This window comes from Fundulus heteroclitus, chromosome 18 (genome assembly GCF_011125445.2).
Source record: "Fundulus heteroclitus isolate FHET01 chromosome 18, MU-UCD_Fhet_4.1, whole genome shotgun sequence".
In the NCBI taxonomy this organism is placed as follows: domain Eukaryota; kingdom Metazoa; phylum Chordata; class Actinopteri; order Cyprinodontiformes; family Fundulidae; genus Fundulus; species Fundulus heteroclitus.
In genome coordinates this window covers 38966429-38994056 of record NC_046378.1, presented here as the reverse complement: position 1 = coordinate 38994056, position 27628 = coordinate 38966429, and the positions used below count along the sequence as shown (strand labels likewise).

At 37.8% G+C, this 27628-nt stretch overlaps 1 long non-coding RNA gene across 1 annotated transcript; it reads right to left on the bottom strand.

Annotated features, from left to right (window-relative positions):
- Positions 1 to 20: 20 nt before the first annotated feature.
- On the bottom strand, positions 21 to 27628 carry LOC118566665. The gene is made up of 3 exons (XR_004933195.1): positions 27407 to 27628; positions 3036 to 3179; positions 21 to 126 (listed from the first exon to the last, which is right to left on the bottom strand). It is a non-coding gene; the product is annotated as an uncharacterized LOC118566665 (long non-coding RNA).

The window sequence follows — 27628 nt, the reverse complement described above, 5'->3', positions numbered from 1 at the left end:
CGCTGTGTGTGGATGCTTACCTTGCTGCAGCAGCACTCTCCTGGCTGCGCCCGCGCTCTTTGGTACCTCCTCCACTGGCAGCCATAGAGTCCAGCCAGGCAGGAGACAAAGGGCTGGTGTTCATATCTGGTACGATCAGAAAACCATCGGCGTGAAGCGTTAGCGTGATTAAAACCCGACCGACACCTAAAAACAATGCTTAAAATAGTAGAAAATAACATTCAGAACGAAAAAACCAGATCAAATAACACCGAAAACATCCTGGGATCTTTCAGGGAGTTAAAACAACTGTTTAATTTTAGCCACGAGTTTATGATTGAAATTAGGGCTGCACAGTACACACAGGTCAGATAATAAATGCACAGTTTGAAAAGGCACCACATCTTAACTGAATAAATATCCTGCTGGCTCTACATGCTGACATGGACATAAGCAGCTGAGATGGCGTCACATCATGTGACGGAAATGATCAACCCACAGAGCGCTTAATCTGGACGTGAAACTGAAAAATAATAGATCCAAGGTCAGTTCGCTCAAATGTAACTGCAGAAACTCCAGGCGGTGCTCAGTATGGCCCTCATGTGCTTGTCTGCATACTTGACAACTAGGGCTGGACGATATAGAATAAAAGCATATCGATAAAATAGAAATCATATTGATCGATATCGATAATTATCAACAAATTCAAAACATATATTCTGTGCTGCAAGTGCAGCCCTGGTTATTTCATGCTGTTGCTTCGCGATTTATTTTTAGATACAGACACAAACACTGAATTCAAACTCAACGCTTTATTCAACCAACTTTTTACCAAAACAATAAATAAAAAATAAATAAATAAAAAGAACGCGTGCTCTCTGAACTCTGAAGGGGGCGGAGCTTGCTTCCTGGGTCTGCGCTGTGATTGGTTGGGAGGATGTAAAGATGTAATATTAATCTATATGGCTAGAATAATAAGGACGGAAAACTTTTATTCTATTGAACTTTTTATTGACCCTTCTTTTTTCTATCATCTGCCACTAGATGGCTCCACGTATGTTTCTATCTGCTAATGACGCCCGGTGCTGGAACTATTATTATCCACAAGAAGGGCCATCAAAACATTGTTAGGATGGAGGCTTGGTGTATATAACTTTATTTTATCATGATCCAAGACACCTGCAGCTGCAATTACAGCTAAAGGATCAACAATGTTCTGATTTTAGGGGGGGACGAACAGCTGCTGAGGTTTTCTGTTATTTTGTCCTATTTTTTGTTTGCTTTACGATAAAATAATAATACCTCTCACAAATTGTGGACATGTTCTGTAAATGAAATGACGCAAACTCTCAAGCAATCCGTTTTAATTCCAGGATGTGAGGCAACAAAACATGAAAAATGCACTTAGTATGTTTTAGTATCTGCTCTAGAACTTGATTACAACTATCAGAATCAATTCATAAAAGTCCAAACCTCATCCTGCAAGTCAATAACACCTTATTATACGAATATAAAACATTTAAAACTAAATTCTTTAAATGAATGTGACTATAAATTTAATTAAAATTAACCTGAAAGCATTCAGCTGATCCTTGACACTGAATTAATCTCTATTTATAAGCTACAAACACCTAGAAGTGTTTCATAATGACAAAATGTGATGGTTGATTGACAAGTTGTGAGTTTTTCTAACAGCTAAGCCCAAATGATGAGGTTATCTCGGTGCAGAGAGGCGCAGCGTGACTCATTCCTCTGGTGAGACGGTGTGTAGGCTGGAGAGGACCGACTGTTCTCCACCAAAACTGTCAGCGAACATTTCGTTTTTAGACCTTTCTGATTGTTATTCAACAACGGGATGTCCATGTAATATACATTTTGTTGGTATGCAATTCGTAGCCCTGGCAGATCTACAGAAAATAAAAAAAAAAATGTGTCCTGGTGAGATTAAAAGCACCTTTTGAAAATAACATTTAAGTGGCTTTTAAACATACTATCTCTATATTAAAATGTTTTGATTGCTCTGACGTAATATTCCAATCTTTAAATGTTGTTTTTATTACCTGTAAGCATAAAATCCTCATAATTAACAGAAATAAAGACTTGAAAACATCAAGTCTGTGTGTGGTTAATCTACATAATGTGCTTCACTTTGTGAACTGAGTTATATGAAGTCGTCTAGCGCTTATTCTGGGGCAGCAGCAGACGCATCTGAATCGCTCTGAAGCTAAAACTCCTAGGAAGGTGTTTTCAGGCTAAGCTCTCTGAGAGACTCTGAGGATCTTTGTGAATACAGGCTATAGTGTTTAAGGTTGGAAGGCCTCCTTGCCATCACCCTAATCTTTAGTTCGCTACAGTTTCTCTATCAGATTTAAGTCTTGGCCACTCCAGATGTTGTTATGTTTAATCATTTTCATCGTCATTTTAATTAAAGCTGGACGATATAGAAAAAAGCATATTGATAACATACAAATCATATTGTATAGATATCGATAATTATCAACAAATTAGAAACATTTAGCAACCTATTTTTAGATACAGAACACATAAACACTGAATTCAAACTCAACCCTTTATTCAACCAAGTTTTTACCAAAACTACAAGTTTTTAAAAAACTCTCTGAACTCTTCGAAGGGGGCGGAGCTTCCTGGGTCTGCGTTGTGATTGGTTGGGAGGATGTAATGATGTATTATTACCCTACATGGCTAGAATGCAAGAGGAAGAAAGAACTGTTATTCTGTTTAACTTTTTATTGACCTTTTTTTTCTGTCATCGATAAATATTGTTATTGAATTATCGTCAAGCCCTAATTTCAATCGAACAGATTCTTGAAACACGTTTGGTAGAACATTCACTTTCATCCACGCTCACAGCCAACAACATCAATGATACTGATGAATACCGCAGGAAGCATTCCTTTTCTTTTTTTTAAATCCAAATATTTTTTTTTTTTATCCATAAAGCTTAAATTGATCAATATCAGTTAATGAGAGGATATCCATTTAAACTGAGTGCCAAGCATTAATCCTGTGAGTGGATGATGGTCGGCGTTCTGTACCTTTGCAGCAGCTGCCGCCGCACCACTTTTAGTTTCCCCAGCTTCAGTCTGGTTGCGGGCACAGACTCACCCACAGCCCGGCATCACAGGACAGAGAGCGGATCAGAGAGACAAAGCCAGGACTCTTCAACACACTGTCGTCTTCTACAGAGGAGAAAGATACGACCAGTTTAACAACAGACGTACATTTGAGCCTTTCACAACTAACCTGTCATACAACTAAAGCACGGTGGCGGAGGTGTGATGATTTGGGCCGGTTTTGGAGCGACAGGACTCAGCACTGTGGAGACATTGCTTCGTCTGTATAGACGCCTTGATTAAGACTAGAGATGCACCGGCGGCTGGCGATAATAAACCGATTTTCAGCTTCATCAGCCCTGACTGGTGAACTGTAGCAATGGGCAAACCCAACTTATGTAAACTCTTTTTAACCATCGCTTGTTTCTCCTTTCACACTGCAGACTTTACTAGTCCAGTTATTCACCTTTGGATCAGGACAAACTCAAAGTCAGACGCATGCAGACATGTGCTAACCTGGAAACGGTATTTCTTTGGCATCATTAGACATAGGGCTGAAGAATTAATCACATTTTCAATATAATCGTGATTTAAAATAATGCAATTTCCAAATCGCAGAGTCTGCAATTTTTAGCTATGTAACAATTAGGCAATTAGACGCGTCCTTTAGGTGTCAGTAAAATGTTTAAAGTGGGTTTACCTCCACATGGAAGGGAAGACATTTGCAGCAGTGAGATAATCTAATTGTATTACTTGTTTTAGAGTTTATATAATCATACAAAGCATTAAGTTCTGGTCAATCAGTTTAATACATAGACTTGCTTGTTGGTTGGACTTTATGTTCAACAAGGATTGATGTCCAATTAAATTAAAAGCTGTTCTTTTGAATAATATTCTGATCAATAGAAATATTAAAAGTTCATATTTAAAATAGTCCGTGTTTACAAACATCTTTATTTAGAGGCCATTTTTGTTGCTTGTAGTTAATGCGGAGAAAAGTCAAAATTGCAATTTTGATTGAAATATATCGTAGGCAGAACGCGATCATTACTGCTCTGAGTTTAGATGCTGTGGGTCTTTTAGCAACTAATCCACATGGCGAGGAAACAAATTGATTTGTTGTTTGTATATATTTTGAAACACATGATAAATTAAACTGGAAAAAAAATGTGCATTAAATCACAATATTAAGAAAAAAAAAAAAATCGCAATTAGATTATTTTACAAAATCGTTCAGCCCTAATTAGACACGTCTGCAGTTCACTGTGGATAAGTAAACGTCTCCCCTCTAGTAGAAGCTAGTAAGCACTAAACACCTAAACCAACAGACTCAGAAACAGTTTCTTCCCACAAGCCATCGCTCTAATGAGCAGCTGACTGACTCACAGTGTCAATAAAATTAAATAAAAACAAAACTCACGCAATAAGCCAGAAATGATGCTACCTTTTCATCACTTATCAGTTATGTAACCATGATTCTCTATTTCAGTGCTGTTCATATTGTAATATTATATATACTGCATACCACATCCAACTACCTCATATACATAATACCATATAATACTCATTTATTCCAGCATTCTTTGCACTCATCACACTGTGGACATGTATGTTTGTATGTGTGTTTTTGAGCAGTGCAGATGGACACAAACATCACCACCCCCACACTTCACATAATCAATGAGGCAATAGAACAAGCATTCAAAGACTTATCTCGGTACAATAATTGTTCATAAACTGACATTCCAACTTAACAGCAACGTCTATATTTCCTCAGAAAACTCTGGAAACCTCAGGTTGGCCGGTGAGTTTTGTCTGCTTTCCTCAGACGTTTCCGTCAATCAATCATGACATTTAACACAACAGCTTGGTTGGGGTCACTCAGCACCATCCACCGTAACTCGCTCAATAAAACCATCAAGCTCAGCAGTAAAATTATTGGTCAAGAACGGGAACCTCTCACACATTTATTTATTTATTTTTTATTTAAAAGGGGACAGTGTACATTAATCAACATTAAAACAAGGTAAATGTACCCGAGTTAGCTAAAAAGTGCTAATTTTCATCGGTCCCCCAGCCAGGTGTAAAAAAGGCAACCTTAAAAGTAATCACAAGTATAAAATCACAAGATAAAATTACAATGCCAATTACATAAAAAAAACATTATGGTTAAGAAATACAATTCATGTAAAATAATTATAAATGCATCTACTGCAGAAGAGTCAAATCTAAAGATGCTTGTATCCAGCAGTCATTGGGTGAGAGGTGGACGTTTAGAGAGCCAATTTAGAGAGACCAATTAAATTAAGAGTCACGTCTTTGGGCTGTGGGAGGAAAAAGTACCTGGAGAGAACCCACGCGCAGCAGAGGCCTCTCACCTGCAGCTCTGTGGCTGAGAACATGCAAACTCCATGCAGAAAGACCGCAGGCGGGGATTCAAACCCAGGACCTTCTTGCTAGGGTATCAACTGTGCAATTAAATATTTATTTCATTTCTGCTCTGATATTTTTTATCTTATAAAAGAACACAGAATTGTTCAGAATATCAATATTTGGCTGATTTCCAAACGAAAATTGGAAATCAGCCACACAATTCTTATCTTAGCATATTTAATTAAGCTCATTAAGATTTAAGTAATTTAAGAGAACTATCTGATTATTACGGAGCCAAGCAAGTATCAGCAGGTAAAAAAAATAAAAATAAAGCAGGTGCTCACGCTGTGCTAAAGTGTGCGCTCCATTTTGCAATCCGTGCGTGCAGATTACCCATAACCTTGCCTGTAAGACGAATTCTTGCGGACCGTACCTCTAGATTTGAAAGGAGAAAAATGTGACTAAGACATTGTTGATGGAGAGGAACGATTGTTTCTAGGGAATATTACCAACATCCTGGGTGACAAGTGAGAATGATTTAGGCTGATTTTACAGTAAATATATCACTTATAGCATCGTTAATTCTTACAGCTATTGACGTACTTTATCTGGCCAGATTATCAGTAACCGGGTGGATTATCACTGTGCTGGTCATCACAGAAACACACAATTTGTTCTCTTCATAAAGACCAGAAGACACAAGTCGTTTCAAACAGCCAAGTTTTCACATATCTCTGCCATGGCAACGGTTACATCAGCTCTGTTATTATTGCTGCTTCAACAAGATGAAGGACGGTGGGGGTATTTAACAAAGAAGCAGATGGATTGATAAAAGGAAGTAAAAAATATGACAGGGAGACTAGAATGTGTTAATAAAGCAGTGCATTAGATTGAAGGACGACATCCTGCAGAGAGAGAAACTCCTCTGCTACTGGGCTTGAAATTTACATTAAAATTATAATCTGCAGGTTATATTGTGGTTTTAAATGTTTCAATAATCTTATCAAAAAGTATAAGAAAAATACTGAAGGAGAAAAAGCAGAGGACTAAGTGTGTGTGTGTTATTGAACCACTTAAAAGCAATAAAAGGGACAGAAAAGATAACACTGCAAAAACGGAACTAGAAATAAGTAAAATGTTCAATTCAATTCAATTCAATTCAATTTTATTTATATAGCGCCAAATCATGAAACATGTCATCTCAAGGCACTTTAAAAAGTCAAGTTCAATCATATTATACAGATTGGGTCAGATTATACAGATTGGTCAAAAATGTCCTATATAAGGAAACCAGTTGATTGCATCAAAGTCCCGACAAGCAGCAGTCACTCCTGGGGAACCGTAGAGCCACAGGGAGAATCGTCTGCATTGTACATGGCTTTGCTGCAATCCCTCATACTGAGCAAGCATGAAGCGACAGTGGGAAGAAAAACCACCCATTAACGGGAAGGAAAAACCTCCGGCAGAACCGGGCTCAGTATGAACGGTCATCTGCCTCGACCGACTGGGGTTACAGAAGACAGAACAGAGACACAACAAGAGAGACAAAAAAGCACAGAAGCACACATTGATCTAGTAATCTGTTCTACATTAGATGGTAGTAGCGGGTGAGCCGTCTTCTCTGGATGATGTCACAGTTAACAGAACGCCAGACCAGGTGTACCTACTATGAAGAAAAAGAGAGAGAGCAAAAAGTTAAAAGCTGAAATGACGACAGTCATTTCAATGTAATACAATGCAAAACTGGAGAACAGTAGACTGAAGAACAGTAGAAATCAGTAGAGTGAGAAAATTAGACCCTGATGTCCTCCAGCAGCCTAGGCCTATCACAGCACAACTATAGAGATAGCTCAGGGTATGAGCCACTCTAACTATAAGCTTTGTCAAAAAGGAAAGTTTTAACATTAGTCTTAAAAATAGATAGGGTGTCTGCCTCACGGACCAAAACTGGGAGTTGGTTCCACAGGAGAGGAGCCTGATAGCTAAAGGATCTGCCTCCCATTCTACTTTTAGAGACTCTAGGAACCAGCAGCAGACCTGCAGTCTGAGAGCGAAGTGCTCTGTTAGGAACATACGGGGTAATCAGAGCTCTGATATATGGTGGAGCTTGATTATTAAGGGCTTTATACGTTAGAAGGAGAATTTTAAATTCTATTCTTGATTTAACAGGAAGCCAATGAAGGGAAGCTAAAATTGGAGAAATATGATCCCTCTTGTTGATTTTCATCAGAACTCTTGCCGCAGCATTTTGAATCAGCTGAAGACTTCGAACTGCATTTTGTGGACTTCCTGATAGTAAAGAATTACAATAGTCCAGCCTTGAAGTAACAAATGCATGGACTAGTTTTTCAGCATCACTCCTGGACAGAATGTTTCTAATTTTGGCGATATTCCGGAGGTGAAAAAAGGAAACTCTGGAAACCTGTTTAATATGGGATTTAAATGACATGTCTTGGTCGAAAACAACACCAAGATTTTTAACTTTATTACCAGAGGCCAAGTTAATGCCATCCAGATTAAGGGATTGATTAAGAACTTTATTTTTTGAAGACTCTGGCCCAAAGATTACAACTTCTGTCTTGTCAGAATTTAAATGCAGGAAATTTAAAGTCATCCAGCTTTTGATGTCATCAAGACATGACTGCAGTCGAAGTAACTGATTGGATTCATCAGGATTTATGGATAAATATAGCTGAGTGTCATCAGCATAACAGTGGAAATTAATCCCATGCTGTCTGATAATTTTGCCAATCGGAAGCATATATATAGTAAAGAGAATTGGTCCAAGGACTGAACCCTGTGGTACTCCACAGGTGACCCTAGAGTTTGAGGAAGATTTATTATTAACATGAACAAATTGGAATCTGTCTGACAGATAAGATTTAAACCAGCCTAATGCTTTTCCCTTAATCCCTACAGTATGCTCAAGTCTTTGTAGGAGAATATTGTGATCAACTGTATCAAATGCAGCACTGAGATCTAACAGGACAAGTATAGACACAAGTCCATTATCTGAGGCCATGAGAATATCATTAGTGACCTTCACCAGAGCTGTTTCAGTGCTATGATGAGCTCTGAAGCCTGACTGAAACTCCTCAAGTAGGTCATTACTTTGTAAATGTTCACATAGTTGATTAGCAACTACTTTCTCAAGAATTTTAGATAAGAAAAGAAGATTAGATATAGGTCTGTAATTTACTAACTCATCTTGATCAAGAGATGGTTTCTTAAGTAAAGGTTTAATAACAGCTACTTTAAAAGCCTGTGGTACATATCCATTTACCAAGGATACATTAATCATGTCTAAAATAGGACCACTGATCAGAGGGAATACCTCCTTAAACAACTTGGTTGGGATTGGGTCTAACATACAGGTAGAAGGTTTAGATGAAGCTAAAATTTTAGATAGCTCAGAAAGCTCTACTGCTTTTAAACAGTTCAGACACTGCGCAGGTTCTAAGGATTCCTCCAATGCTGCCTCACTTACTGAGGATGAGGTAATCATGTTTGGGAGGATGCCAATTATTTTATTTTTAATGGAATCAATTTTATTTATGAAGAATCCCATAAAATCATTACTGCTAAGAGCTAAGGGAATGGATGGATCAACAGAGCTGTGGCTCTGAGTAAGTTTGGCAACTGTACTGAAGAGAAATCTAGGATTATTCTTATTCTCCTCAATTAATGATGAAAAATATGCTGCTCTAGCTCTGCGAAGGGTCTTGTTATACAACAATAGACTGTTCTTCCAGATTAGGTAGGATTCCTCTTGGTGTGTAGAGCGCCATTTTCTCTCCAATTTCCTAACATTGTGCTTCAAGGAACGCAGCTCTGAATTAAACCAAGGAGCCAGCTTCCTGTGAATAATCACCTTCTTTTTAAGGGAGCTACATTGTCTAATGCAGAACGCAATGACGAAGTCATACCGTTTACAAAGACATCTATTTGTGAATTGGAAGAAACAACATTGCTGCCATCTACAGGGCATTTCTGCAATACGGAGGATATTAAAAAGGGGACAGACTCTTTAAGTTTTGATACAGCATTATCCGATAAAGATCTACTATAATGGAACCCTCTTTTGGGGGTGGAGAACTCAGTTAGATTAAACTCAAATGTTATTAAAAAATGATCAGATAGGACAGGGTTGTGAGGAAATACTGTTAATTCTTCACAATCAATGCCATATGTCAGAACAAGGTCTAAAGTATGGAGCCGAGAGTGCGTCGGTTCATGCACATTTTGAGCAAAACCAATTGAATCTAGGATAGTTTTAAAGGCTACACTAAGGTTATCACATTCTGTGTCAACATGGATGTTAAAATCACCCACTATAATAGCCTTATCAGTATTTAACACCAAATCAGATAAGAAATCTGACAACTCATCCAAAAACTGAGTGTAAGGGCCTGGTGGACGATACAAAACAACAAACAGAAGAGGTTTTATTGCTTTGCAGCTTGGATGAGGGAAACTGAGGGTTAAATGTTCAAAAGAACTGTAGTTATTAATTGGCCTGGGACTAATTAATAAATCAGACTGAAAGATAGTTGCCACTCCTCCTCCTCTTCCCACAGATCTGGGAATGTGGAAATTTGAATAATTGGAGGGAGTTGACTCATTTATACTAACGTAGTCTTCTTGTAGCCAGGTTTCTGTGAGACAAAACAAATCAATCTGTTTATCAGAAATCAATTCATTAACTAACAAAGTCTTTGGAGGGAGAGACCTTATATTTAATAGACCACATTTAATTGTTTTATTTTTAGGTTCAAGGTGAACCGTATTGATTTTTATTAGGTTTTTATGATTTGTTCCTTTTAGATAAGTTTTTGATCTGTTAAGTTTTGGCCGTGGGAAAGACACCGTCTCAATAGGATAATGGATGGGTAACAGTACAGAAGCTGCAGAGAGGTGTGTTAAACTACGGCTCTGCTTCCTGGTCTGGACCCTGGATTGTCAGCATTTAGGAGGACTAATAAATCCGGCCAGATTTCTAGAAAGAAGAGCTGCACCATCCAAAGTAGGATGGATGCCGTCTCTCCGGATCAGACCAGGTTTTCCCCAGAAAGTTCTCCAGTTATCAATGTAGCCCACGTCGTTTTCAGGACACCACCTAGACAACCAGCGGTTGAATGATGACATGCGGCTAAACATGTCATCACTGGTCAAATCAGGCAGGGGACCAGAGAAAATTACGGAGTCCGACATTGCTTTAGCAAACTCACACACCGAAGCAACACCAACTTTAGTGACCTCCGATCGGCGTGACCGGGTGTCATTACCGCCAGCGTGAATAACAATCTTACTGTATTTACGCTTATCCTTAGCCAGCAGTTTTAGGTAAGATTCTATGTCGCCCGTTCTGGCCCCCGGCAGGCATTTAACTATGGTCCCTGGTGTCTCTAGTGCCACGTTTCTGACTATTGAACTCCCAATAACCAGGATCGGCTTCTCAGCGGGTGTGTCGCTGAGTGGGGAAAATTTATTTGAAACGCAGACGGGTCGGTGGTGAACTGGGGGCTGAAATCTAGAGCTATGCTTCCTACGAACTGTCACCCAGCCAGCCTGCTTACCCGGCTGCTCGGGTGCTTCTGGAGGACCACTAAGTGAACTAACGCTAGGTCTATGTGGCTCCGCGCTAGCAGAGGGGCGGCTATCAGCTGGTCTTTCCATAGCACGGAGCCGGGACTCTAATTCTGACACCCTCGCCTCCAAAGCTACAAAAACACTACATTTATTACAAGTACCATTATCACTAAAGGAGGCAGAGGAATAGCTAAACATCTGACACAGAGAGCAGGAGATAAGGGGAGACTTAGTCAGAGACGGAGAAGCTGAAGTAATAGTAGGAGAGGAAGCCATTGTGGAGCTAAGGCTAGGCTAGGCTAAAGCTAGGCTAGCGCCCTTCTACCACGCCAAGAGAGCAAACCGTGAAACACGAGGAGTTCCCAAGCGTGATGTGCAGCAACAGAAAATGTTTTAAAAGTGCTTATGTGTTAGAAACAGATGTTACAGCAAAGAGATTAAAGATAAAAGCGAGAGAATCTGGAGCAACAAACCGTTGCTCACGCAGTGAAAACAGGAAGTGATACAATACGCCTTACCGCAAACAGGAAGTGACGTCAGTCACAGAACAGTGATGTTCTTAAAATCTGTGTATTTGTCCTTGATTTGAGCAGGTAAATAAGATGATTTGCCAATGGAATAAGAGTTTTGCACTTAAATAGGAACAATTAATCTCAATCATCTTATTTCAAGTGCAGTATGTCTAATTATCTTATTTTAGGGGTGAAAATACTCATTCCATTGGCAGATAATCTTATTTACCTGCTGAAATCTAGGACAAAAACACAAATTTTAAGAACATTTTACTTATTTTTAGATCCATTTTTGCAGTGAAGAACAAATGGTCTGAATAAAGACACCGTCACAATCGTAGTGAAAGTAAAAAGCAAGTCATTTAATTCCCTGTCTGGAAAACAGTAAGATGGTTAATATTGCACCAAATTTAACTAATGACAAGAAAACAATTTTTGCTTTTTCAATCCTTTCCATTTGATTGTTGTCCAGCAGATTTCATGTGTGGTCAACAAAAATAAAGTGATATGAGGCGCCGCGCCGCGTAGAGATGGAGTAAACCCCCAAATACGGCCATTAATCCTCGATGCACCAGTTTCTTTCTTTGCTGCGTGTCTCTCCCCCCCCCCCCCCCCCCCCCCTCTCTCTCTGTCCGTTTCCTGTAAGATTACTGCAAATAAAGGCCAGTAGTAGCACAAAAATAAATATAATTAACTGATTGATTTATGTAGCACAACAAAGGTCAACTGAAATTACTAATCCACTGGATAACAAAGTGGTTGAGACCTAAATCACCAAATTAATACCCAAGAATATCAAAAAGGCAGATATTTTCCTAATTTCTCTTATATGTTGTTTTCTTTAAGGCTTCCATCGATACATTTCTCCAACCTTGGTTTACCACCATCTGCACAATAATACAACATTCATCATTATTATAGTTTCTCTAGTGTGTTAGCTGCCTTAGGAGACAGACATATTAGGGAAATCTGGTTAGTTTCCTGTGACAGTATTATTGCTGTTTGGATATTAATTGTTTTATAAACCTTGAAGTGGGTCAGGTACACAACAGGTGGGGATGTGAAAGGAGCAGTGACATACTTTATGGTCTCTGAGCACCGGATGTAAAAATAGACTCTGTTCCTTACAGATAGGAGGAGAACGTTGTGTGAGCACACAGGCAACGATACCTCAGAGGACAAAAAGTGAAATAAAAGGAGAGGACAGGAGGGAGGAGAAGACCACTAAAAGACAGAGATTGGGTAGGATATTAAGATTAAATAATTCATGTTGCTGCAGAGGTTCTCAGGTCTTTTGAAACCTTGGCAGCCAGATCATTTCAGTCACTCTATCAGTTTTCAGTGTTTCACTTTATTACTTTTTCTCTACTTTTTTCCCTGCCTCTACAGGAACTGACCTCTAGATATAACCCAGAGATAATACCTTAAAAAAAAGCACCCCTAGAACTTCAGTTCAGTTCTTCACTGTACAAAACACATTTCAATGCATGCTAAAAGGGAGAAAAGGTGAACAAATAGAGGAGAGGAAAGGGAAAGAGCAAGATAACATCCAGAGTCTGCCTCTACACCTGCAAAGAGAGATATAAAGAAGAAAGTATTACAGACAGAGACAACCAACGCATTGATACCATCACTGAAGAATATACAGGATTATTTAATATGAGATCTATAAAGTGACAGCTGAAGATCATAATAGAGGTTTTCTGTATAGAAGTGAATCTGTAAGCACCTGGATCCAAGCTATAGGTGTTTGAGAGAGTCTGCTTGTGTCTGTAAGGTTTATCCATAAGAAAAATACCGTTTCTCTTCTTTTTTTTTTTCCCTTCTATCTTCTCGTTTCAGTGTCCATTGAACATGAAATAGTCCCAGAATAAAATCTAATAAAGCTTCTTGCATGTATAAATCAGCCGGAGCACTATGGAGAAAGCAGTAAGGCACCACTGGTGAAAGTAAAATCTGTTGGGTTCTTTTTGGCATTAAGACAACAATTCTTAACGCTACATTAACACGTGAAAGAAGAGAAAATCTTAAACGATATCCTTACCGTGTGTGGTGTGTTAAGAAAGACCTGGTCCACTCAAATCTCAAATCGGGAATATTCAACATGTTGGATTGTTTAGGCCCGGTTGTTCCCAAAGACTAACTAGAATGTGACACGTAGCCAATCAGAAAGCGAGGTGAGGAAACATCTATATCATAGTGCAGCAAACAGAGTCCCCCGTTCACACTGTCTCCACTCCTTTAACCAAGGCCTTTTCTTTCTGTTATGTTTTTTTTCTGTTAAAATTAGTCCACAAGCTATCGCCATTCTTCTTCTTCATTGTCCATGTTTATTAACTCTGAACTCACGTTTGATCTTCCTGTCTAAAATCTGAATGATCCTGAATGAAATCTGTTATATCTCCAACATTTTTATCGTTACATGTGGTGTCTGTCAGGCCTTGAAACGGGCGACTATTTTAAAACCTTGCTGTGTGATCCAGCCTTTCGTTTCGCCGATCACTGGAATCCACTACAAGCTACCGTACCCCTGGATGTGTGTTTAGGGTCGTGGTCCAAGTGTGAACCTTCCCCAAGTCTCAGGTCTTTAGCTACCACCAACATGTCTTACAGCAGGGGTGTCAAACATACGGCCCGCGGGCCGGATCCGGCCCGCCGAACAATTTTGTCCGGCCCTGTGGCTAAATGCATTATCATTATTAAAAAAAAAAAAGAAAAAAAAAGAGCTCATCAGATTTGACTTTCACAAGTGGAGCAGTACTGCTTTTGCCATAGTGCTCCGCTTGATTTATGAATGTGAATAGTTTTATTATGATTCATGCGGGGAATATCTCAAATGATATGGACACTACAACGGGAAAGTAGGAGAGGAAAGGAAGAACAAAAAGAAAAAAAACAAAAGGTGAAAGAAAGAGGAGATAAAAGGAAGAGAATGATAAAACAATTATTGAAAAAAACATGTACTTCGTTTAATTGAAAATATGCAGTTCCTGTATTGTCCACAAGGGGCGCTGTGTTTTAATTAGCAGATTAAGCTTCAGGTGTGGAAAAATCTAAATCATTTCTTAATTTTTATCTGTTTGGTGTATTTTGTCATGTAGGACAGTGTTTTTAAGTTCCAAAAAATGTGAATAAATGTTTTTCAACATTGTACAATCACTGTGATCAGTTCTTATGCATAATGCATAAGTAAATGTTTAACTGAGTAAAAGGATTGTTGAAATTGCACATACTTTTCTTAAAAACGCTGAGGTTATTCATAATATATTGTGTAAAAGTGAAATTAATTTAAAATAAAAATCAACAACAAGTCCACATTTATTAGTTCTATTTAATCTTGCAATGAGTTTACTCGTGTGGCCCTCTTGAGATCAGATTAAGCTGTATGCGGCCCCTAAACCAAAATGAGTTTGACACCCCTGTCTTACAATATCATTCAGCTCCACCCATTTTCCCCATCAGCTCTGAGTAACTCTCCCGGCCGTCTGAGGAAAGATATCCCCAACGCATGATGCCGCCTCCACCGTGTTATACAGCAGGAATGCTACGTTAAAAATGATGTGCAGGTTTTAGTTTTCCAGAGAAACAGAACTACAAATACAGGGTTTACCTGAGGTTTTGCAACTCGTTTCAGTTGTTATCCTCTGAAATCAGCTAACTCTTGAACTCTAAACTGGACTCTGCATCACACTTGCATCTTTATTTGGCACTACCAAAGTTGCCGAACTTTTATTATCCATTTAAATAGTACACAACTCAACGTTTACTGCATTTTTGCACTGCAAGGTACTTTTGCATACAAATGCCTTTTTGCACCATTATTTTTGCACATAAACAATGGTTGAACATTCTCTGCACACTGTTCTTGCACACCGTTTTTCTCCTGCACTGTTACATCTGATCACTGCTGCACTTTATATTGTAATGCTGCCTTATTCCACCTGAAATCCCATTACACTGTCGTAAGCTGTATGCAACAAAATTTTGTTCTGTATGCACTCTGTACATACAAAATGACAATAAAGTTGTTTAAGTCTAACTGAAACATCAGCATGTGTGAATATTAAAGAAAGTGCAAGCTAACAGATGGTTTTACATAAAGATTTGTTTCATAACAGCAGGAGAATTTGACAAAGCAACCAAAAACAGTACTCTTATTACCATTGTTTAATATTATTTTTAAAAACTCAATACTGAGTTTGTTGTGTTTAAGTGTCATGTTATCCATGTACATCCTAAGCCAGTGTCTGCCTAAAAGGAAATTTTACCATGATAACACACGGTGACAATAAGAGATTCTTGCTTCTTAAAAAAGATATACTGCTAGTATTGTTATGTTCACTGATATTAGCAAAGCCACTATAATTATATCATAAGTATGATTATTACTAGGGCAGGGTATCATCTGGGATGAGCCGATTTGATACGATTCTCGATACAATAAGATTCTCAATATAGCTCAGCTGGATTTGATTTGACTCCAATGTAGATATTTATTACTTTCAAATTAATGCTCAAAGTCATTAAATCGACAAAACTAGCCAAATATTACCTTTATGTTCAATTTATTGAACACTGATATGTTAACAGGAAAATAAAGTGCATTTGGTTCAATGCATTTAACGTATCACAGAAACCAAAAATGTGCCAAACGTCTGATTTTAGGGACGAAGGCGCTTCGAAAATCCTGTCGGCATTTCCGCAAATTCGTGTCACTTTCACTTCCTCGCTGTGAAGAGTGGTAACGCATGGTAATAGCGCCCCCTATGGGTTGGGAGGTATATCTATATTGAAAGCCAGAATATCGATATTAAATCGTTTTTTTTAAATCGATATTAATCTTTGTATCGATTTTTATGCACAGCCCTAATTATTACCATCATCTTGCACTGCACCTTATCTACCTATTCATCTTGTCTTTTTAAGTATAATTGTACTATTCTGTGTTTTTATTTTTTCATTTCTACCTTAGAATTTTATTTTATTGTATTTTTACTGTATACAAATATACCGGACGACTATGATGACATAATTTCCCTTTGGGGATAAAGTCATCCATCCATCCATCTATCTACGTTTGAGAAACAAACCACCTTTGCCATTTTCATCCTGATGAAATGAAGCGGCGTCAAACTTGACAAAATTTATTCGAGGAAAGACTTCACAGAACAAAACAGAATCTGCACGACTCAATTAGCATTTTGAATAACTTACAGGTAAATTATAGGCACAGCAAATCACAAAACCATCAAAAGAAATTACAACTTCTAACAGATGAACCAGTAGCCTAAATAGCAGAGCTTTGTGGTCCTCCAGGTGAGCTCTGCAGCACCGTGGAGGTGGAATGACGCAGGTAAGGGTCAGGTAGAAAAGCTCTGATCCCCACAACAGAAGGAGAGTCGGCAACCCTGGCTGGCATGCCTCGTTCTGAAGAGACTTTTTAATCAAAACTGGACCATCTATAATCAGAAGCTCTATAAATACATACACAAATACAGGACGAATAAAATCATTGGCACACATGCTTCATATCAGGAAGGTTCTTTCAGCTGAGCGGACAGAGACTGAAGGAGTGGCTTTAATAATCACAGTATGAATAATTTTGTCTGATACATTTTTTTTAATAAAATATCTGCCCCATTGTTGCCTCAATTGTTCTGTCTTGCCAAAATGTACATAATATTATTAAAACTAGGGCTGAACAATTAATCGCATTTTCAATATAATCGCGATTTAAAAAAACGCATTTTCCAAATCGCAGAGTCTGCAGTTTTTGGCTATGTAACAATTAGTGAATCAGACACGTCCTTTAGGTGTTGGTAAAATGTTTAAAGTGGGTTTGCCTCCACATGGAAGGGAAGACAGTTGCAGCAGTGAGATAATCTAATTTTATTACTTGTTTTAGAGTTTCTATAATCATACAGAGCATTAAGTACAGGTCAATCAGTTTAATACATAGACTTGCTTGTTGGTTGGACTTTATGTTCAACAAGGATTGATGTCCAGATCAATTAAAAGCTGTTTTCTTGAACAATATTCTGATTATTAGAAACGTTAAAAGTTCTTGTTTTAAATAGTCCTTGTTTACAAACATCTTTATTTAGAGGCCATTTTTGTTGCTTGTGGTTAACGCGGAGAAAAGTCAAAATTGCAATTTTGATTGAAATATATCGTAGGCAGAACGCAATCATTACTGCTCTGAGTTTAGATGATGCGGGTCTTTTAGCAACTAATCCACATGGCGAGGAAACTAATTGATTTGTTGTTTGTATATGTTTAAAAAGACATGATAAATTAAACAGGGGGGGGAGAAAAAAAAAAAAAACGCATTAAATCGCAATATTAAGAAAAAAAAAAAAAAATCGCAATTAGATTATTTTCCAAAATCGTTCAGCCGTAATTAAAACACTGTGTAGCATCACTAAACACACCCATAATCAAGCCATTATCAACGTGAGGTAAAGGCAGAACAGATGGAGAAATAAATTATTATTTTCTGCACATTTTAAGCAGAGGTTCCTTCAAGGAGCAACAAAACATGTGGAAGGTAGTTTTCTCACAACTGTTCTACTTTACAAAATCCTTGATGCAGTTTCCCAGGAGGGCGGATTTTTATTCTGAGGACAAAGTGTAAATTTCTCCTCTGCTGACACCAAATGTTCGAGCATATGTGGGCTAAACATGAAAGAGACGTTCATCACTGAGCCAGCAGACCCGTTTCATTCTGCTGACTTTTTACTGTAGATGATCTGAATAGAAGAGACGTCAACGTAACCGGGGCCGTATTTCTAGATATGGAAGGAAAAACAAAATCATAGAGGCACCATTTAAAAATGTGCGACCAATTTTCTTTTTGTACAACTTTAATCTGTGACACATGAATTTCTCCACTGTGAGATCAATAAAGTCAATTTTGGTTGACTATGCTCTGCCTGTAGGAGCTATAACAAAATGCAACATTTAAAGTATTTCTTTCTAGCCTTCCTTTTGTGTGTGTGTGAGTGAGTGAGTGAGTGAGTGAGTGAGTGAGTGAGTGAGTGAGTGAGTGAGTGAGTGAGTGAGTGAGTGAGTGAGTGAGAGCATTTTTTGACCAATCTGTATAATCTGATTGAATTTGACTTTGGAAAGTGCCTTGAGATGACATGCTTCATGAATTGGTGCTATATAAATAAAATTGATCAGACAGACAGACAGAACTTTTTTTCACATTAAAGATAAAAAGATTTGCATCTGAGTCCGAGGGATTTGATAACAGTCCCAATTAGCATCTTATATATATATATATAATATAATCTGTGATAATCAGCTATAGAGTAAAATCTGTCTACAGCTAGTCTGAGACGTCGCACGCAAACCCAAAGAGAGATTTATTGGCTCCTTTATCACTTTTATGCAGACCTTCAGGTGGAGGACTTCAGCCTCGCTGCCAGGAACCAGACTGTAGGAAAGCGTGGTGTTCTCTAGATACGGACAGATGGGCTGTGGGATGCAGGAGCTTGTGAGTTCCTGCATCTCCGGGCAGCACAGCTGGAACCCAGGGATGAGCCATTATCATTATCTGTTGTCATCATGAATATTTAGATGCATGTGACAACGGTAAACTCGACTACTGTATCTGCAAACCCCAAAAACTCAAGGTATTGCTGAGGTTGTTCCCTTTACTACTTTTTTTTCTTTAATTTTTCTTTAATTTTAAAGTGCTATATCATCAATGAATATCTCTAATAAAAAGTATATTACTGAACAACATGTGACCTCAGATAATGTCAACAGAATGAGCACCAAAATGACTTTGACAGACAAAGGGAACAAGGGTTTGCCATCTGTCATGTAAATCAATGCAAACTAGAAAATGCTGTTCCTGCGTAACAGCGAGTGAGAATGCTAATCTGCAGAATGACTGAGCAGAAGATGCAGAAAACATTGAAATCAGATTTGAAGAATTTGAAAAAAATTAAGAATTTGAAGGGATTTGATGAATTTGAAGAATTGGGAGAAATAGAAGAATTTGAAGGAATTTGAAGAATTTGAAAAAAGTTTAAGGAATTTGAAAAATTTGAAGAAATAAAAAAATTGGAAATTTAAAGAATTTGAAAAACTTTGAAGGAATTTGAATATTTGAAGAAATTTGTAATATTTGAAACATTTCCAAAAATTTGAAGGAATTTGAAAATTTTCAAAAATTTGAAGAAAATAGAAGAATTTGAAGAAATTTGAAGAATTTGAAAAAAATTTGAAGGGACTTGAAAAATTGGAAGAATTTGAAGAAATTTGAAAAATTGAAAGATTTTCAAAAAATTTGAAGGTATTTGAAAAATTTGAAGATTAAGAACAATTAGAAGAATTAGAAATATAGGAAGAATGTGAAGAATTTGAAGAATGTGAAGAATTTGAAGGAATTTGAAGCAATTTGCATTGATTTCAATAGGAACAGCCAAAAAAAATCGCACAAAAAGTGAAATATTTTAAAAAGTGTAAAAGTTAGCATAACCATGAGTCATAGCAGGCATGCCGGGAACGAGCCGAATGTTTTGACACCAAAATTGTTGAAATCGGTTGAAGTATGCGGGAGTAGTTAGACGCAGACGGAATAATAATAATAAAGAAAAACAGGAAAACAATCAGTGAGAATGCTGTATAGCATTCTCACTGATTAGAACCGCTACCTGTTTACCTCACGTCCCATTTTGTGAAATAGGCCCATCGGGTTTCACTGAGCTGCTTGGGTCCATTACATCTGACAGGATCGCTGACTGCACTGCATCTCTGCCAAGAAGAAATTATAACCCAAAAGAATCCAGTATAACTGGAAATATAAAACCTATTCACTTGGAGCGTTCTGATTGGCCCAGGGAGGCTGGAGGGAGCCAGGCTGACGTCAAATGATCATGTTTAGTAACAGCGAAAGGGGTCAACAATTTTCATCTAGCTCAGCATAAATCCTGAGAAGCCAAAAAAGCTTGAGTGAAAACTAAGACATCGGCTGACTTGCATTTTATTGAGGTTTGGTTTTAATCCAGAAGCCAAAAGAGCACCGTTTGCATAGCAGAGACGTCCCATAGAGTTGGTGAAGTGTCTTTTAAATCAGCCAATTAATCTCAGCTCCTGAGCAGCTGCAAAGCTGAGATTCCTGGGTTTGAATGAATATGCACATGATTGGATTAAACTTCTATGATCCCTTTGGGAAAATGAAGTATTACACTAAGGAATGCAAAGTAGCTCAGAAATGAGAGGCTCAGATTTTGTCAAGAGGACATAAAAGCCAGCAGTCCTACTGTAGTGGGGGAAATTGGTAAAAGCTAAAATAGACCCCCCCCCCCCCACAGGGTTTTTCTTTAACTTAGGGAGAAAACTAGCAGCCAATCAGGTTTAAACAGTGAGAAGCGATCAGAGAGCTGAGTGTTAAACTCAGTTCTCGTGTGTTTCACAGTGAGTCTGTTAAAGTCCGCCCATTTTTCAGTGATGCAGCAAAAACTAAACTAGAAGACATTAATAGCCGATGTGCAGAGAAAGCAGAGAGGAAAGAGTTACTTAAGCACAACTATAAACTAATTTAAATACATCGGCAGCAAATTAAACTCACATTATACTATGTTTGTAGTGAAGATACTTTAATGGAGTGAAAACTCCTGACTCAGCAGTATGTTATTACTATATAGAAAGCTGTTTTTAATCATTACAGGGCATTGCTTCTCTCGATCGTACCAACACATTATCCCTGCATTAATATCCACAGTTACCCGTGAAGGTATGGCTTTTAAGAGAGGACTTCATTTTGTAATGACTCAGGTTGAAGATCTGCACGTATTTCAGAGTTTATTATTTACTTTTAGAGGTCCTGCAGAATCAAAAATGTAAGTGAAGCACAGCCTGAGCAGCTCTTTCCAATTACGTTGGAAACTAAATCCAGGAGATGTAAAAAGTGTTTGTTCTCCTGTGAAAATGTGAGGTTTTAAGGACCAGTTGTTTTCCACCTTTCATATAAAATTCACCCTAAAGTACTTTAGGGTGATAGTAAAAAAAAAATAAAAAAGCTGCAAGAACCTGGCAGTACAAACGTGTCCAACCTCAGACTAGCAGGTTAAAACTCCTATTGATGCAGTTTCATTGTTTACTTGTCTTTGGTCCAGCATGCCACATCTTCACCTGATTATGTTTTTCCACTCTACCTTGCAAGGGTTCTCCGAGTCCTTAGAGATAGTGAGAACATTATTTGACAGTAAGCTGGAAGAAAATTGGGGGGAGGGACATGTGGTAAAGGTCCATGGGTACCACCGCCGCGACTCATATTATTGACTTTTAATGCAAGCTGTAAGAATAGGCAATAAATCGATTTTATTGATTCATTTAAATTTGCAATTTATAAAGATTTAAATTTTGGAAAATTGAGATTTATTTATCTATTTATTGGCCTATGGGCTTCCAAGAAACGTTGCACTGTTAGTCCAAGAAGGGGAAGTTAGTTTGGTAATCGGTTGCCATGTTGAATATGTTTAAGAAAAATATATTGTCAAGATACTCATAAAGAGGAAACCTTTATACCACAAGTTAAGCCTGTTCTCAGCTCATTGCAGTGTCTAATACCAGCAGCAGCAAAGATTTAGTTATATTTTCATTGTTTACAACGGCAGGGCGGCCATCTTGTTTTGCAAGCATTTTTCGTGGCTTGTTCAACTTAGTTGCACTTTGAATTCAGGTCAACTCCCAGACAAAGTCATTGAAATAAATGCAAGTTTTTTAGAAATAATTTCTCTGATTTGTTTTTATGAAAATAAAGGGGGAGAGGGAGAAAAATGTATTAATCGGATTTGGTATAATAAAATCGGAGATTTTATTATTTAGCCATATTACCCAGCTAAGCTGTCAAGTTTTAATTACATTTATTTGTTTCAGTCATTATATGAGAGGACTCAACAACGTCTTAGACAACAACATCCATAACTTTTAACCAAACACAATTATATTGACCTTCCCTAAGATCCATTATTACAGCAAAAATGTGAGCAAATTTCTTTTTTATAAACATTAAAAAGACAAAGTGGACTTCCACTTAGTGGGTAGACACCACGCACCATCAGACGGACGACACTGCAGGCAGAAAGGTGGACTTAGAGCAGAAAAGACACTGAACAATACAGCTCTTTGTGTTCGGTCCAGTCAGCTCTCTGCTGTTCGCTCATTGTCCAAACATCACACCACAGCTCCCAGCAACACATCAGCGCCGCAGACTACCAACTGCAGGCCCAACACCCAGCAGGAAGACGGCGCAGGTTTAAAAATATAAGAAATAAACATTAAAAACTCACAAGTCGAAATTTCAAGAAATACTTTCAGCCGTTTAACCTTTTTCACTGCAAAAACAGAACTAAAAATAAGTAACATTTTCTTGAAATAAGAGTATTTGTCCTTGATTTGAGCAGGTAAATAAGATTATCTGCCAATGGAAAGAGTAATTTTCCCCTTTAAAATAAGATAATCAGATATAATGCACTTAAAATAAGATGATGGAGATGAATTGTTCCTATTTTAAGTGCAAAAATCTTATTCCATTGGCAAATTGTCTTATTTACCTGCTCAAATCAAGGACAAATACACAAATTTCAAGAAAATTTTAACGTATTTTTAGTTTAGTTGAGTCTGTTTTTTGCAGTGTTCCTACATGATGAAACCTTTCTGTCCAGATCTGTAGATTATTACTGCAGTTTATATTGCAGTTATAATCTCATATATTACTGTTCCAGCTGTGGATCTGGAGATGACGACAACACTTTTTGAGTCTTTACAGCAGCGTATAAAACAAACTTCTACACTTAGCTTTTCAAAGACCAGACAATAGTCTTATTAAACATCCAACACCTTTTTCGACCAATAGACTGAACAACAACGCAACGCGTTAGACAAATGCAACAAAAATGAAAGAGTAGCTTATTTCTTTTATAAAAGCGAGGGGTTAAAATTAATAGAAAGAAAAGATACACACACAAAATAAAGGCATAGCTTTCCAAACATGAACAGGGTGGGCTCCTTTGACTTAGAAACTATCTTTGACTTAAACTACTATTTTATATATATATATATATATATATATATATATTATTTATATTATTAAATACAGGTCCTGGTTCAGCCTGGGGCCCAATGGCCAACAGAGCTTCCGTCTCAAATATTTATACCTCCGGGGAAATAGAAAGTCATGGATTAATATTTAGAAGCTCACAGAAACTCTGATCAATTTAGGAAATTAACATTTAAAAACAAATGCTTCACTTATAATTTTTGTGACTTGTGAATTTTAGTGACTAATTAATATGCCATGAATGATTTTGTAAAAAAAAAAAAAAAAAAAATTGAAAAATTGAAAAACTGAGATTAGATTACTGCAAGAAAATGTAATTTATTTTGAGTCCTTCTACAAATCTTTATCAGGGGGTGAGAATAAATATAGCTAACAATAGCTACATTTACAAGGAGAAAAATAATCGAAATAAACGCTTATCAGGATCAAATTATTCCGATTGCGCCAAAAGTAAACTTTGACCTATTTCCACGTTGGTGAGTGGCGGAAATACGTCAGTAAGCAAAACTGTCGGGGCTCCTGATACAACCTTTCTGTTAAAAAAATAAAAACAAAAGAGCACAAAATTGTTGTGTACTCAGTAACGTTTCAACTGTAATTAGAACATCATGCAAGTCCAGCCTGGACGCCTGAAGACAAAAGAACTCGTATAATTCTGCTTTAATTACTACTTTTTGTAGTTTAGAAAAGACGGAAGTACTACTTCTTCTGTGGTTTTTATAACTGAGCATGTCAGAGTGGTTGTATTCTGAATATATCCAGGTGCAAAGAAACGCACTTTATGATTGGAATAATTGATTGTGTGCCCATAAAAACGGTAAAATCCAATTATTTAATCCGAATACATTTTAATCCGATTGTGAAATTTTGTGCATGTCAACATAGCTTGTGTGAGACCCAGGAATCAGGAGACCTGGATCGCCTTGTTGATACATATGCTTGTAGAAAAAGGAAAGTCAATTAAGGGGCTTTAAAAAATAATTTTAAAACATCACAATCTGTCTTAGAAAAGGAACGAAATAACTGCTGTGGTTCAGCTTTCAACCAAATGAAGTGAAACTTTCAAGCGCTAGCACTTTGTGTCAAATTAAAAACAGGACAAACATAAGATATTCATGAGTAACTTATGCTCTTTACATAGTGTCATCATCACAGCCACTAAATATATTCAATGAAGAAAGGAAATTATGCTCCTGGGCTGGGCCTCCCCTACGTGGGACTATCTATTCAGAGTAAGTGAACAAATCTGATTAAAATGAGCCCAAATCTGTGCTCAGCAAACCTTAGAGACTACAGCTGGGTTAGGAAGGGGCTGACTGACCATATGAAGAATTCAGACACTTATTAGCAATAAAATGAAAACAAAAACAACTTGCTGTGCTGCAGGCGTTACAGACGGAGACGAAAAATCCTTTTTTTACAGCTTCCCTTCTACTTAATAAAGCCAGTCCATCTAAGCTGTCTCTTAGGATGCCTGTTACCAGGGGGACAATCAGAAACAACGGAGAAAGCATCAACGCAACACACCAGATGGTGAAGACCACCAAGATGCTCAATGTCAAACTAAACACATAGCGGAGTAAAAAAACAAATCTATGGAGAGAATTCAAGTTCTCCTGTTAACATAATGTCCTGCTGCCTGCCTCCACAACCCAAACCTGCACAATGATGCATCTCTCAGGTTCTGCACCACACCTTGGCTTTGTTTTTGATTTTTAGAGTATATTTTATTTATATAGCGCCAACTCATGAAACATTTCATCTCAAAGCACTTTCCAAAGTCAAAGTCAATCAGATTACACAGATTGGTCAGAAAATTTCCTACATAAGGGAACCAGTTGATTGGATCAAAGACTTGACAAGCAGCAAATTATACAGATCAAGGACATGTTTTAGGCTCATGGTTCTGCTAGCCCTTAACCTCCAGGTATAACTTTACTGATGCAAATTACCCAAAATTTGTCCAGGTTGGCTATTTTGAGGTACGTTTATTTTACATGACCTTTGTCCCCCCATTCCAGTCTTTCGTATGTCGTTTAAAATAAATAGAGCAACTATATCACATTGAAATTTTTTAAACTGACCTTCATTTAAAATGCCTTCTTTTAATAAAATCCCCTTTGCTCTCAGGTCTACTGATGGTTGCTAGAGTCTCTAAAAGTAGAATGGGAGGCAGATCTTTTATCTATCAGGCTCCTCTCCCAGTTTTGGTCCATGAGGCAGACACCCCGTCTACTTTTAAGACTAATCTTAAAACTTTCCTTTGTGACAAAGCTTCTAGTTAGAGTGGCTCATGTTACCCTGAGCTATCTCTATAGTTATGCTGCTATAGGCTTAGGCTGCTGGAGGACATAATGACCACTTTCCCTCAGTCTGCTATATTCTCCTACAACGCTCTAATTTTGAATTATTTACTATCATTTAAACTTTTAGCTTTGTTCTATCTCAGTTGTTTATCATGGTTCTTTGGAAATTGTCTGGTTGGTGAAAAAAATACATCCCTAGAGATGCATTTATCTGGCATTTATGGACCAATATGCAGATTTCCATCTTATTTTGAGGACGACCTGCTGATTTCGGTTTTGTATACTGTCTCTGTAAGGATGACAAATCATTAAAAAAAATCCATAGAATTTGACCATGAAAGGAGAAATAAAGGGCTGCACTCATAGAGGCTTTGATTCCGGCCTTTAACAAAGGGATTAATAGATTTTTCTTGTTGTTTCAAAGCTCACATCCCAAACCTTTATTTGATTTTTATTCAATACAAACTCCATCAGATAACATAATGTGTGCCTTTTAAAGCAAAAAAAATGTGTTTCTTTCCCAATTTTTACACAGTTAATGTAAGTTATAGGGAAAAAAACACTATTCTTAACTCTGTTCTTCTTGTCATTTTTTAATAAATGAATAGAAACAGAGCACGCATCTTTGTAAAAGACCACTTGTCGAGAAATAAAAGTCTGACGAAGCACACCAGTGAAGCCCCAATTCAAAGAAAAACCCACCAGGCAGGCAGGCAGGACTATATAGCAGGCGTCATGACATAAAGAGACATATATAGCAGAGATTTACTGATAGAGAAGCAAAAAACAAAATGAAGCTTAAAGGCATCTCTGGTGAAACCTCTGATCACCAGAACAGGACTGTCCTGGTGGTCCGCCATCCTTTCATCTGGTGTTAAACTCAATAAAATTTCACTTTAATATTGTTTACAATTCATAATATATATATATACACTAAGAGTTAAACAAGGCACTTTATTTAAGGATAGATAGATAGATAGATAGATAGATAGATAGATAGATAGATAGATAGATAGATAGATAGATAGATAGATAGATAGATAGATAGATAGATAGATTATATATTGGATAATTGGACAGGATATGGATATATCCTTATCCAATCTAAAAAATATATTAATTTATTGAACATATCTATACCTGATAGGGAAAAAGTCCCGGTTTTTTAATAATAAATCTGGATTTTTTTTCCAGACTATGACTCATTGTCACCCAGCAGTAAAGCTGTCACAAACTGCTAAAGTATCAGTCCGTATCTCAGCCTAAGCAGCTGGCAGACATTTATTGCACTTATACCACAACAGACAGACCGTTAGATCTGAACCGGGGGTTCTGTTGTCTTTTTATATAAAACCAAAAAACAGGGTTCGCCAGAAACAAAGTGAAATCCAGCGGGATCCAGCCGGACAGAACCAAGGCTGGATATATCCAACACACATTTTGACAGTTCGTCTCCGCAGAGCCGCGAACAGAAACCCCAGTCAACGCGTTTCTTACCGTCTGCCGGTTTCTGGGCGGTTGACCCTCCTCCCGCTCCGTATCCCGACCAGCCGCCGGTGTTTTATTATTTCTAATGGTCGGAGTTTTTAAAAGCCGCTCCGAGTCGCGAGCCGTGCGTGTTCTGCAGTGGACGGTCTCGTGCAGCAGTGCAGCTCTCTCTCTCTCTCCGCTGTCTGTGCGCGCGCGGGACACGCTGTACGGCACGCGCTCAGGCTGGGC